Source organism: Zonotrichia leucophrys, chromosome 3, assembly GCF_028769735.1.
Source record: "Zonotrichia leucophrys gambelii isolate GWCS_2022_RI chromosome 3, RI_Zleu_2.0, whole genome shotgun sequence".
NCBI lineage: Eukaryota > Metazoa > Chordata > Aves > Passeriformes > Passerellidae > Zonotrichia > Zonotrichia leucophrys.
Window position 1 is genome coordinate 91,456,863 of NC_088172.1, and position 13,634 is coordinate 91,470,496.

The 13,634-nt window shown below is 37.5% G+C and overlaps 1 protein-coding gene across 2 annotated transcripts in view; it reads left to right on the forward strand.

Moving 5' to 3' along the window:
* Positions 1 to 13,634, forward strand: part of WDPCP (WD repeat containing planar cell polarity effector) — a 147,637-nt gene that overhangs the window by 1,398 nt on the left and 132,605 nt on the right. For both annotated transcript variants that reach the window (XM_064709248.1, XM_064709250.1), the window contains exon 2: positions 741 to 822. The gene's annotated coding sequence lies outside the window, so the exon portion shown is untranslated. The remainder of the gene's footprint in view (positions 1 to 740; positions 823 to 13,634) is intronic.

Genomic DNA, 13,634 nt, shown 5'->3' on the forward strand with positions numbered 1-13,634 from the left:
TCTGTAGGTAAGACTCTTCTTATTCTTGCTCCTTTTTTGCCCAAGCTTGTGCTCCTGGAATTATTTGCTGTTAGAGATAACAACAAATCATTACTTTGTGTTGAAAGTGATTTGTTTTGATGCAAAGCCACGTGTAAATGCTTTTGTTTGTCAGAAGCACTTTTATCAGTTTATCTTCAATCTCAGTATGATTACTCCAAGTTGGACTCAGTTGTTGTCTGATTTAACTAAAAATACTGTAAAATGTTGCCTTTTATGAATGTGGTGTAATTTTTAAAGTTAGCAAAACTTAAGAGTTCTAGTATTTCCTCCTTAATTTTTGTGTCTACTTGTTAAGCTTTGATGTTTTCCAAGCAAAATTTAAATGTAATTAAAAAAAATATTCTTTAATGCTCCCCAATGTTTCATTAGTATGAGTCTTTCGTGTAGCACTGAAAGCCAAAAAGCTGCATAAATAGAAACATTACATGCAAATGAAGTAAGGGAAATTTAGTGTGCAAGTGAATTGGGCTCTGGGCTAACTCTCAAATACACTTTGCAATTTTTGCACTGAAAAGATACTGAATTACATGGAAATCGGTAATTAAACAGCACACTGAAGTATTAAGATGTTCTAATCTCTATTTTCAGGGGATTAAGTATTATTTTTAAGGCAACTAGTAGTTTTGAAGGGTAGTCTGCCAGAATTATCTCTTAATTTTTTAAAAAATATTTTAAAATGAATTATTCTCTGTTAACAGCTGGCTGTCTTCTTTAACTGTATTTTGGATGGGATTTTCTTTTACTTCATTGCCATCTATAGGAACGGATGAATATTTTTAGGTAAGTTTTTACACTTAATTTTCCATTATTTGTAAAGTTCTCTTTTTATCCTCCTCTCTATGTCTAGTACAGTTTTTTTATCTTATACATTTACTTACAAGTGTTGTCACCAAGTCATGTCTCTTGTAGCTAAGTCTATGTGATATAATTAACATTTAAAATGCACAAGACTGTGTAAGAAAAACTAACAATATAGTGGCCAGGTTCAAAACTAGAAATGCTAGAATTGAAATAGTTTTGTAAATCTCTTCTGTGCTCTGGTCCAAGGGAATAATAGTAAGAGATTTTTCAGAACTAAGGTAAAACATTACAAAAAAATACTGAAATAGAATTAAGAGAATCGAAAGTTATTTTTTAAAGTATGTGAGGAATCTATAATAGATTTTTAAAAAGATATAGATATGAACAAGAACTATTAAAATCGTAGTTTAGAAAATTAATACAGGGTTTGGGTTTTTTAAATTCCTAATGCTAATGTCCCAAACATAATTTTTCACCATTCATTTCTAAACTTCAGTCGTGTAGTACTGCATGGACATTGAATGTCATGAAGAAGCTAATCTATAAATTCCATTCATAATCCAGATTTTGTTTTTGCTGTGGTGAAAACTTTCTTTGTGAAAGAGAAATTTTATCTTCTATGGAAGTAGTTTAATTTTTTATTGCTTATTTTTAATTTCTTAACAGCTTAATTGGTTTTTTAATTAAAGTTGGGTAATTATCGTTAATTGATTTTTACAACCTTCAGCATGTTTTTAACAGGTAGCTAGGATGCAATAATACATCCTTTACTCATGTGCCTGCTGCCTATAAAGGGACACAAATGGTCTGTATCTTGCATGTAATATTAGTAATCTTTATGAACTATTCATGAGTCAAATATTAATAAAAATTGTGAACAGAAAGTTATTTTTATTTGTTTTTTTCCTAAGTAGGTCGGTAATACGAGCAGGTATTGTAGGTTTGGCAGGGGACACTCAGAGTTGAGGCCTCCTCTGGTGTGGGTGCACGTCAGATATGAGGTGGGTGCTGTGGTGCCCAAAGGGTTCAGGGCTCCATCACTGGCCACAGGGGGTGGTGGCACAGTGGCACCCCCAGAGCTGAGGGATCCTGGGAGATCTGTCCTCACCCACCACCCGAGCACCACTTCTGGAGGGTTTTCTTCTCACAGTTGTTACAAGGTCCCTGTTTAAAACCAAAGCCAAACAAAACCAGCCCACAAACCAAACAACCACATTGGACACAGCACAAAGACTTTGTCATATTGGCTGTAAATTCAGCAAAGTTGATCTCTGAATTATTGCCAACTGAGCAGAAGGGTTGTGTTCCTGGTGCATGAGAAGTAGTGTTAGTGGATTTTTCTACCTTAACACAAATCTGTCTTTCTCTTGGTTGAACAGAGACTTTGTGACAGCACTGTGTGGGTTTTGTACTCACTAATGTCACTGTCTGGAGGAGAAGAGGCAGGTTGGTGTTCTAGAGAGGAGATGACCTGTGTAACAGTTCAAGTTCTACCAAAGCAAACCTTGTACTCTTAAAGTTAATTCATTGCAACATTAAAAACCCAACATGAGCACCAGCACCCGTTCCCCCCACTAGGTGTAAACTGATGAAAGATTAAGCTGATGTCCTTAGGAATTTTTAAAATGAGGTAAGCGTTTAGTCAAGTGAATCAATTTAGTCAAGGGAAACACATCCTACTGAAAATAAATGTTTGCTTTTTCTCTTGTAAGACTTTCTTTTGCATATGTTCATTATAACCTGATAATCAAGTTATACATTTTGAACAAGAAGCTAGCAACCATAATGATGACTTTCCCTTTTTTAGGTGCAGTGCAGATGGGTGAATCCATCTGCTTCCTTTATCCATCCTTTCCATGTCAGAATGGCTGGTGAATGCTCTTCCATGCCAAATCTCTTGCACAGTTACAGGAGTTTTTCTCCTTAGGCTTAGTTCTATGAATTATGGTCACATAGTTTTCTTAAAATATTTCAGCTTGTTTTACAACATCCATGTGACTTTATTTCTGTATTTTTGCAGAACTAAATTCTTAATAGCTGCCACTGTACAAACCAAATTTTTCTCCTTTTTTCCCCCAAGAATTAAGTAGTGTTTCACAGAAAATATCCTGGGAAATACTGGTGGAAGAAGAATGATGTCTTAGAGTGTTGATTTTTTGTTAATTGTATAAAATATAATTCTTTATGGATAGAAAAGACTGATAATTTTTTATCTTAATGGCATGAGATTTTGCCTTATGTCTTACTTATTCATATGTAAAACATAACTTTCAAACATGAATTTATCAGTAATAAGTGTAAGAGGCAACTAAGCACTTTGTTTCCTGTATGGAGGTTTTTCTGCTAGTTAACAGATTCATTTTGGTATCTGGCCTGCTTTTGGAAACCTTATCCAAACCAATTTTTAGGCAGCAGCAGAGTTTATGGGAGGTTTTAGTAGCATACATGCTTATAATATTGGCCCTATTCAGTGTCTACCAATGCTTGAGTAAAGGATGAATAAAGGTAATTTCTTCTTTCTGCTCACATAAACACAAGTACTCTCTGCACATGCCTGTACTCCTTCAGTTGCACACTGCAGGGCTAAATGTTCCCATCTCTAAATAAAATTCCAGCTGATTTCAGCTGTGTGGACTCTATTGTCCATACCAATGCTACATAACTTGGAGTTTCTTGTTGCTCAAAACCAGGCATGCATATATTTTTTTGTTGTTTCTTTAGGTCAGTGTTGGGCAGGGTTATGTTGGAACCCATGAGAATGGTCCTCAGGCTCATGCTCAAAGAAAATGTTAGAAACTCTTGAGTCTGTCATGAAGTCATTTGGAGTTGTCCTGTCAGGCTGGGATGATGCTGAGGAATTGGTTAATTTGGACTCAGGTCGTGTGCCCAAGTATGAATGAGAAGGGAGCAATGGCCACAGAAGAAAATTGGGTGATGGACCACTTATATCATGGCACAAATGGTGGAAAGAGGCTGCATCTTTGGATGAAGTAGGCTTCTATATGAAGTAATCAAGCACCAGGAATCATAGTTGCAGTTTGTGTTTTTCTAGTTTCCTTTTAGAATGATACAGCTCTGCCTTTTTGCTCAACTTGCCATCTACCCTTACTTGTAAAGAGTAGCCATGGTAAAGCACTAACACAGACATGGTGAAAAAATTGGACCTTAATTGGATAAAAGCCTTTTGAATGTTTTGAGTCCTATTGGAAAGGTGTTACTCTTGTCTGTGTAAAAAAACGTGCTTTTGTTTCATGGCCTGTAATCCCATTTATTTACAGTAATGGGCCAGATACTATTTTTGGAGTTGCTTACTGTCTGATATAGAAGAATATAAAGTATTGCTCTGAAATGGCCTTTTCCTGTTATAGTTGCCTGACATACAGAGTCTGGCCTCAGTGTGTATTAGGCAAGGGAGCTAGAAATACAGCACAGTTAAATTATGGGTTTGTATCTCCAGGTGGTGCATGAATTCGTGGTTGAAGACTGAAGAAATTAATTTTGCTAAAGCAAGAAACAACAGGACATTAAGCTACTGTGCCAGCTTTAGATGTACGCTTCGAAAATTTTCTGCTGCTCAGCATTATTCAGTAATCTTTAACTCAAATTGCAGGAAATATTTGAAATTCCATTCTAACAATATCCAACAGAGAATATTAAAGAAGCATTACATTTCAAATGCCTGAGGGAAAATGTTCTCTTGCAACACCGTGGGCATTTGGATCTCACTAGTATATGCAGTATTATAGTCTAGTATTATGCTTTACTTGGTCTAAAATGAAAGCCCAATTTTAATTCTATCTCCAAAAACTTGGCATACTGCAGTGAAAAATAATTTATCTGAATGTTGTTTTTTTAATACACTGCAACTAACTTTAAAGCTTCCTCATATAATACTCCCACTATGGCTTTTTGTAATCTGACCCTTTCATTAAGACTTCAAATATATTCCCAAAGACTTATCTCAGTGCTTTCATTGCTAATTTACAAGTTAAAAGATTCCAAAGTTACCTGAGAAGTTTTTCTCATTCTATGGAATTTTTCTCTTAATAAGACAAAACTTTTGAGTATCTTTGTAAATATATAAAACACCAAACAGAGGAACTAATACACTCTTAAGGAAAGTAATATGCAAGTTTGAAATAGGGTTTAATAATATTACACGCAATTCTGGGCTGGGTAATTTGGCAAACCTGTTAATGAACTTCTGTAAAAAAAAGTGGTGATTAAACCTTTTGGGTTTTTATAACCTATATATGCTGTATTTGATAGGAAAACTATTTTGGAAGTGAATCCCCAGCTTACAAGGTTTCGGGGAAAGAATAAAAGTGTATCTAAAAGGTTTATAAAATCACTAGCTTGAATTTATTACCATCTAAGTATTTCAGTATTTCAATGTTGCTAGAACAAGGACAAGTGCCATGTTTCTGTTGGAAAAATAAGATCTGTGGTGTTTAGAGAAATAGAATAGGGCTCTTCTCCACCCACTGCTCACTTTTTTCTGTTTGCACTTGACTGTCACAGGGCCATGTCCAGGAGAATGCCAATACTGTGATGTTTCTTACCTTCATGGAGTTTCACAAGAGGCAGTGTTTGAGCAGTAGTGGGTCAGTTGCCTGTGTAATTGGACCACTTGTGACTCCTGACAAACTAGATTGGAGGGGAATGTGATTCAAGGGCTTGATACCTGCAGAGAGAATTCAGAACAGCAGCATGCTGCAGATGGTTTATTTGTTCAACAGAGCCATGTGGGACATAAATTAGTGAAGTGCCATTAACAGTACCATTAGTTTAACTGCAATGCTAGGCCCTGTCCTTGCTAAATGAATGCCACTGATTCCTATAATGCAAGCTGGGAATCCTCTGCAGTGCTGCTGGACATCAGCTTGCCTTCTGAGGGCCATTGGTGGGTTCTGAGTTGTCACATTCCTTTTCATGGGAACTGAGACTTATTGAACATTGGTAAGGTATTTTTTTTCCAGTGTAGTTGGTCCCAGACAGTTGTACCCAAACTTCTGAGTTAGTAGAGTGATCCCTTATCTTGTATTGAATAAAATCTGAGAGATGATTATCTTTTTGAATGTGCCTCTGAGAAGACAAGAGTATCCACTGCAGTGTAGTTACACCGTCTGGTAGCATAATTTTTAGACAGAAATGACTAAACTTTTAAAAACTGCACCTGTAAAGGACAGTCTGCATTTTTGGAAGACACTTAGGTGGGTTTGTAATGTTGAGCTTGTCTTGCCTGAGAAATGGAAGGCTTGTAAAGAGAGTTGTGTTGGAAGAATAGGTGTGTATGGACTTCAAAATCACGGCATTATTTCCAATTTTATTGTCAATTAAAAAATGATTTCTTTCTTAATGGTTATATTGACTGTTCCTTAAATAGAAGTATAAAGAAAAGCAGGCACAAATATAAAGCTTAATGTACAAAGCTTTCCACTCTTTTGTACCTCATCTGTGTATTTAAGTAGATGCTTCCCAATCCACTCTTTTGCCAGTTTTTGTTCCAATAACAATAGATGCAGTGAATTGCAATGAGTTGTCTGCTGCTTTTGTCACAGAGTCACAAAGTGGTTTGGACTAGAAGGGACCTTTGAAGTCCAGTGCACTGTGGACACCTTCCACTAGATCTGGTTGCTCCTAGCCCCATCCAACCTGGCCTTCAATCCTGCCAGGCTTGGGGCATCCACAGCTTTTCTGGGCAACCTGTCCCAATGTCTCAACCCCTCAGAGAAAGGAATTTCTTCCTTACATCTAATCCAAATCTACTCTTTTCTGGATAAGAACTGTTGCCCTTGATCTTGTCACTCCAGACCTCATGTAGAAAGTCCCTCTTCCCCTTTCTGATAAGCCACCTTTAAGTATTAGTGGGCTATCATAAGCTCTCCCTAGAGCCTTCTCTTCTCCAGGCTAAAAACCCCCAAGTCTCCCAGCCTTTTTAAAAAGGGGAGCTGTTCCTTTCCTCCAATCCTTTTTTGTGGCTTTTTTCCTAGACCCATCTGTAACAGGTCCTTACTTTTCTTTGCTGGGGGCTTCAGAGCTGGATGCAGAACTGCAGGTGGAGTCTCAGCAGAGCAGAGAAGAAAAAGGGAGTCCTCCTCCTTGACCTGTTGGCCATCTTTCTTTTTACACCACAGCCCAGGGGGCAGTTGGCTTTTTTTTTTAAGATATCAGAAGATTTCCTTTGCAAATGTAATTAATAAGTTGAAATTGAGACAAAGGAGTCATAGTGATGTAATGTCAGTGAATGAGGTGCAGCTTGTGACACAAGTTATTATGAAAGCCCAGAATGTTCCTGGAACACTGCTGGCAAAGTCCCCTACCTCTTAGGAGTGCTGTTAACTTTGTTACTCTTCAACTTGTGGCAGAGGTCTCTTCCTGTGGAATTCAGTCTAAGAAAACTTGTGCTAGAAAACTTGTAACATAGTGCCATTCTTGTGTTAAGATACAAAAGCAGGACAGCTATGAAACAGTGATGTTGGTGGGAGTTTCATTTGAATAAATACTCAGATAGTAAGCAGACCTTACTCCTTGGGACTGTTGCAGAATAACTTGATTAATTGACTTTTCATCATAGAGTAAATTAAATATTTATATTCTGTAGAGATCTTGCTGGAGTAGCTTCTTTGGCATATGTCAGTGATGATATTTAACTTTATCAACTTTTCCCCCTTGGAGGGTTTTTTATTTGTTTTCTGGGTAGAATTTTTTTGGTATGTGGTATTGGGAAACCCCTAAGTATCTTTTTCTGTCTGTCTGCTTTGTAATATATCAAGTAGTATCCCTATTTAGTAAATTACTTAATAAATGAATTTCACTCTGTCATGCTTGTTTTCTGAATCCGATTACCAAAACTGCAACACTTACAGCTTCAGCGTGTGGCTGAGCTCCAGTGCAATGACACACAGTGTGCAGGTGGTTGAATATTCCTGAACAAGCAGCTGTAAAATATGCCACCCATAATGCCAGTGAATAAATGCCAACTTCAGCATGAGTGTTCTTTTCAAATGTGCACCTTGCTGAGGTTATTAGTCACTCTGAATTCAAGGAGATGTGAGTGCAGACTTTGCATAAAGCCCCAGGAGTGGCCTACCTGTGAAATGCTGCTGCTTGATTTTCAGAAGATGGCATGCTGTGAATTTTAAAACTCCCTCATCATGAAAGAACTGCAGCAAATGCCATTTTCTAATTGAGGCCATGTAAGTTAGTTACTCGTGTTTCTAACAATGAAGTTTAAAAAATCTCTTTCCTGAGATCAAAGAAATGTTATCATAATGAAAGGAAATACTGCAGTATTTACTGAACAGGGCAAGAAAACTGAAGAATGAAAATTCTGTATCTTTTCTAACATATATATAATTGTAATCTGTTTCATGGGTTAGTGAGAAGATTATGCTGTTGGACTTCTGTTTAAAAGTAGAGGAATAATGAAAATGGTGAAAATATTGCTGCTTCCCTTAACATGAATGTGGATGAGAAGGAAGCCTCACACAGAATTGTAGCAGCAGCTGTGACTTTAATTTGAGCAAACCCAATTCAGACAAAGATTTTGGGAAAAGAAACCCGCAGATAGAAGTGAGACAGACCCTAAAATTGTATCAGTCCTAAAAAGACTTATGTAAAATAAGGCTTGAGTAAAATACAGAAACTACTTAACTCTGGGGAAATTCCTTCCCCCTGCCACAGCCATTTAGTGGTTTTGTTTTGCTCTGCCACTTGTGTGGATGAGTTAATTAAATTGTATCTTTTACATCTGTGAAAATGGAAGGAGGCAAGTGTTGCAGCTAGCTAGACTGGTCAGTCACAGCTCTCTCTGGAGACAAGATACCTCCACACTGCCCAGATGAATGCATGTTTAAACAGTGTTTATTATAGGTGAGAGATCATGGGTGAAGCTGTGGTGGGGTGACCCTGGCTGGACATCAGGTGCTCACCAAAGCCTATCTCATTCGCCTGCTCAGTGGGACAGAGGAGGGAGACAAAATACAACAATAAGGTCAAGGTAAGGACAGGGAGAGCCAGTCACTGTCGTGGGCAGAACAGACTCAACTCAGGGAAATCAGTTTAATTTATTATCCATCAATAGGGTAATGAGGAAATAACTGTTATTCCTGAGGCAATGGAGCCCATTGCTGATGGGCTCAGCCTTGTCCAGCAGGGAGTCACTCCTAGACCCATCTGGCACTGGCTCTGCTGCAAACAGGGAAAGCTTCCAGCAGCTTCCTTCCCTGAAAGCTCCTGCTAAAACCTTCCATGCAAACACAGAACTGAAGTGTTTAAAATTTTAAAAAAAGGGGGAAAGATGATCTTTGTGCTGGAAATTGTAGTCAAACTTTGTTAATTATGAAAGTTTTTTGGAATACGCGGGATTATAGGATTGCAAAAACTGATCTATAATACAGTCACAGAAATCATTGTAATGGCCAACTGCTATATATTTTTAAAAATTTTCTTGTTCTACTAATTTCTTTTTTTTTTTTGAAACCTCATGAAAGCAGGTTGCCAGTGATTGACTGGTGCTGTAAAGGCATCCTTGTATGTCTGTCTCCAGAATAATTATCACATTCTAGGTTGTGTGCTCAGTACCACTGTTTCCATTAGATTGCCATTTACCCGTGGTGTAAATTGGAGCCACATGAGAAATGGGTTGATAGAAAGATGGGGTCAAACTGTGAACTGATTAATAATTAAAAGATCTGAACACACCACTTGAATTTTTGGCATTGTCTGATTCCTTATTGTTTCAGTTTTCAAATTTTATTACATATCAAGGTAGGCAAGCTTCTGTGAGATCTTGTATTTTTGAGGAAAGGAATAGAGAGAATGTGCACCATTTCAATGGCTGTTCCTAATTTGGGGCTGCCAAACCAATGCTATTCATGCTGACATTTTGTCTTTTCAGGCAATTAAGTAATATATATTGAGGTAATTAAAGACAATTGCTTGTAATAGCAGAAAATTATTATAATCATTTTGTTTTCCAGATAACAATACAGATTTATAATTTCTGTGACCACATCCAGGGTTTTACTACCAGAATTGACAGGGAGACCATAAATAGTTGTTATTCCATTATGCTAAATGTCAGGGGTATAAATTTAAGTCTGTTCTATTTAAAAAGCCATGAGGACAGGTCATGATCCTTATGTTAAATGGATCTGCAGCAGTTAAACCTAAGCCCATTCTTGGTTTTCATAAACTTCTTCATCTTTTTTTGCACCTGTTGGACACAAATCAAATACACAGCTTGAAAGGGCATTAACACTTTTTTTGAAGATTTTAAAATAAGACTTTAAATTAATGTTGAGGTGAAAGAAAAGCAAGTTTCAAAATGCTGCCACTTTGCGATGATTTCCCCAGATAACTCCAAGCCCATTAGCAAATTTGGTCACTTGTATGCTATTCCCTCATGTTCTGTGACATTAACAAGATTCTTATAATGACTTTTTCTCCTCCAAAACTAGGAAGGCCTTTGTTGGCAGAAGCTGTTTTAAAAGCTATTTTAAAATCAAAACAAAATACATCTTTACAGCTTTCAATAGCATAGCCTGGGTGTGATGCAGTCAAGAGGTGCATTTAATTTAATTGTCAGTAACGTGGGAAGTTGTAACAAAATGTGCAGCTTGGGCTGTACTGAGAGTTTCTATTCAATTGGGCTTCCTTTTTCTTTGTTAATGATTATGGCTGAAAAGCTTCATCAGGGTGTAAAGAGCAGTCATTCATACGGAGGACACTCATATCTATGTTTGTTAATCTTTGATGATGTGTTTATTTTTTTTTTTTTTAGTGGGGTTTTTCAGTTTAGAGGTCATACAGACATAGTGAAGTTATCTGCTGTGTTGAGAATTAATGCAGATTATTCTGATGCCATTCACACTAATTGTACCATTGCCAGCTTTTTTATTGTGTTATATTTTATTATGTTTTGCCCCTGGACTATTGCAGGCTTTGTCAGTGTATATTTTGGTTATGTACATAATTCTGCCTATTTTAAAGACATTTCACTCATTACTTTAAAAATTTAAGCATTTTAAGTGATGTAAAAATACCTGGGGTTTCTAAGTATAATTGCAGGGGTTTTATTTAAAGCATTTTAATCATCTCCAGTTTTGCCTGTTAGCAAGGTCCTTTTTATCCTAAGAAACAAAAAGTGAAAGACAAGCAAATGGTTTGAGATTATATGGATAATTAAGTTAATGGTCCTGAAATAGAACCTGAGGAATCAAAAATGTGGTAGAGGAGCATCAAGATGGTTTTCTAAATGCTGAAGGGTTTGGATAGGACATGCAGCAGAGTGACTGAGGGAATCACAGCCTCAGGGGTTCACTCTCTGTCTTAAGCCAAAGCTGAAAGTACAGCAAGGAGAGCCCCCACCATGCCTGTTGTGTGCAGCCTCTGATCACAAAGGTAGTGCAGGTCATTGGCCTCAGAAAGGACCTGTATTGGAGGTATTGAGTAACTTCAAGTTCTGAACTTCTGTCCCTGGTGAGGAAGCTGCTTCTCTGTCCTCAGCTCCCAGGTTTCTTGCTGGGCTTTTGATGCTCTTTTTGCAGGGGTTTGGCAGAAGTTGCTGTTCATGGGCTGAGTGCCTGAGTTCGAGTCTTGGCAATAAGCCACAGAACACCCTGAGTGTTGCCACTCAGACAGCTCCTCCTTCTTTGGAAGTTGTCCCTTTGAAAAAGGCAACTGAACAGAGTAGGTGCCCTGGCAGAAGTTACCTGGTAGAGGAAAACAAAAGCCCAGAGCACTGGGAATGTGGTGCATTAACATCACCACGCACTAGAGGGCCCAGCCTGCATATAACCATTTCCCTAGAAGGAACATGGGAGTAGACTGAAGGAACTTCTGAGGAATTTCAGTGATATTAGGAGGAGAAAGAGCTGTCTGAAGCCAACAGGACTGAGTGTGGAGAAAGGTGATAGAGTGACAAATGCATTCAACCTGAAAATGTAATCAGACAAGCATGTTCCCCTGCTGAAGAAGGGATTTAGCAACTTTGAACTCAAAATCATGTGATTTTTCTCCCTCCTCCTGGCTAGATTAAAAAGGGGAGTGATGTTTTTAATATTATATTGTGCTTAACAAGCCATTGCGTGCTGTGTCAAGTTCGTTTTCCCTATCTGCTCTGGCTAAAACCCATTGCTATCTGTAGTCTAGCCTGAAGGTGACAAGAGATTTGAATCATTGTAATTAGGCACTCATCATGCTGCAAAAAGATACAACTATCTTGATGAATCAGTATGAAAAAAATAAAAAGCTGTGGGTTTTTCTTTTTTCTTTAACTGCAGTTGGTGCTTGGAAATGTGAGAGCAGGAATGAGCTCAGCAAGAACTGAGGCAGCTTCCTCAGCATGACAACTGTTCTCTGTGCAGGAAAAATTGAGTGGCTTTTGCCCCTCTCCAAGTCCTGTTGACACCTTCAAGTGTTCTTGGACCTCTCCCAGGTTTTGCTTGACAAATATTTTCATGTGTGCCACTTCTTTCTGATTCTGGAAAATACACAGAAAGAATTCACTTTCTGCACTTAAGCAAGAGCTATGAAATGAGGTATTGTTTGCCTTTTAGGATTGTTGCTCCAGGGCACACTTTTGCTGTGAAGTAAAAGTGATGAAAAAGTGGATCTGCCCAGGTTTGTGGTTGGATATGGCAGAAATAGGGTATAAGGAGCTTTATCCCTCTGGGGAAAGGCATATCCATGCACACCAAAAAGTAGGTTTTGTGACACTTATTACAGCTTTGTATTAACAATCAAATTTTGTTCTAATTTTTGCCTATGTTTTAGGAAAGGTGCAGAAAAAAATCCTGAAATACATATGGCTTTCACCAGGTAGAGATCCATTGCTATTTTCACCTTTTCTTTCTGGGGACAATGAGTTACCCTTCATTCTTTTTCTCTGAAGATACTTTATCTTATCACTCATCCATGCATCTTTCCTCAAAGCCTGGATAACATTCCTTTTTATTATTAAGAGGTTGCATTGCTCGAAAATGAATCAGGGAATGGCATTTATTGCCCAGTAGCATGCCTTATGAACAGTGGAGTTTTGTCATAATCTCAGAGTGTCTAAATTCAGGGTTCTAATGCCAATTTATAAGTGCTCTAGTTTTCAAAAGTGAAACGTGACTATGGATTTACGTACTTATTTCAGTAGTGGCAGCTGAAATGGGATAACATACTTTGGGAGGAGCAGGGAGCAAGCAGAATGTTGCTCACCCTACATGACTGCTCTGTAATAGATCTTTCAGAGCTTAGAAGAGTGGGTGTTTTTAATGACTATGTTGTATCGTTTAATGGATAATTTTAAAAAGTGACGCACTTTTGCAAGTCAGTGTTAAAGCTAAACCGATTTGGAATGTGCCAAAAATAGATTTCAAGCTGGGGTTTGTAAAAATTTACTCTTCTGGAGTGAGCAAATACTAATTCTGTTGGTCATGAAAACTGTGTCTTTGTCTCTATCGAGATTATGGTTTAAATCAGTAAATATGAAGCACTAATTATATATATATATATATATATATATATATATATATACACACATATAGATATATTCTAGAATTAATTTGGCTTTGCAACTTTAGGTATTTAACAAGAAATGTACCTGAGAGTTTTCCTTTCTTCCAATGATGAACTAAAGACTTAGCTCAAAGTAGAAGCCTTTGAGCTTTCTAATTTGCAGCTAGATAACAGATGCATTTATATCCACTACACTGTTATTTCCCTTCTTGGTTTTTTTATCATCACCTGATTTATATAAGTAAAATCTGCTGAGTAAGTAATTTTTTTATTATTGT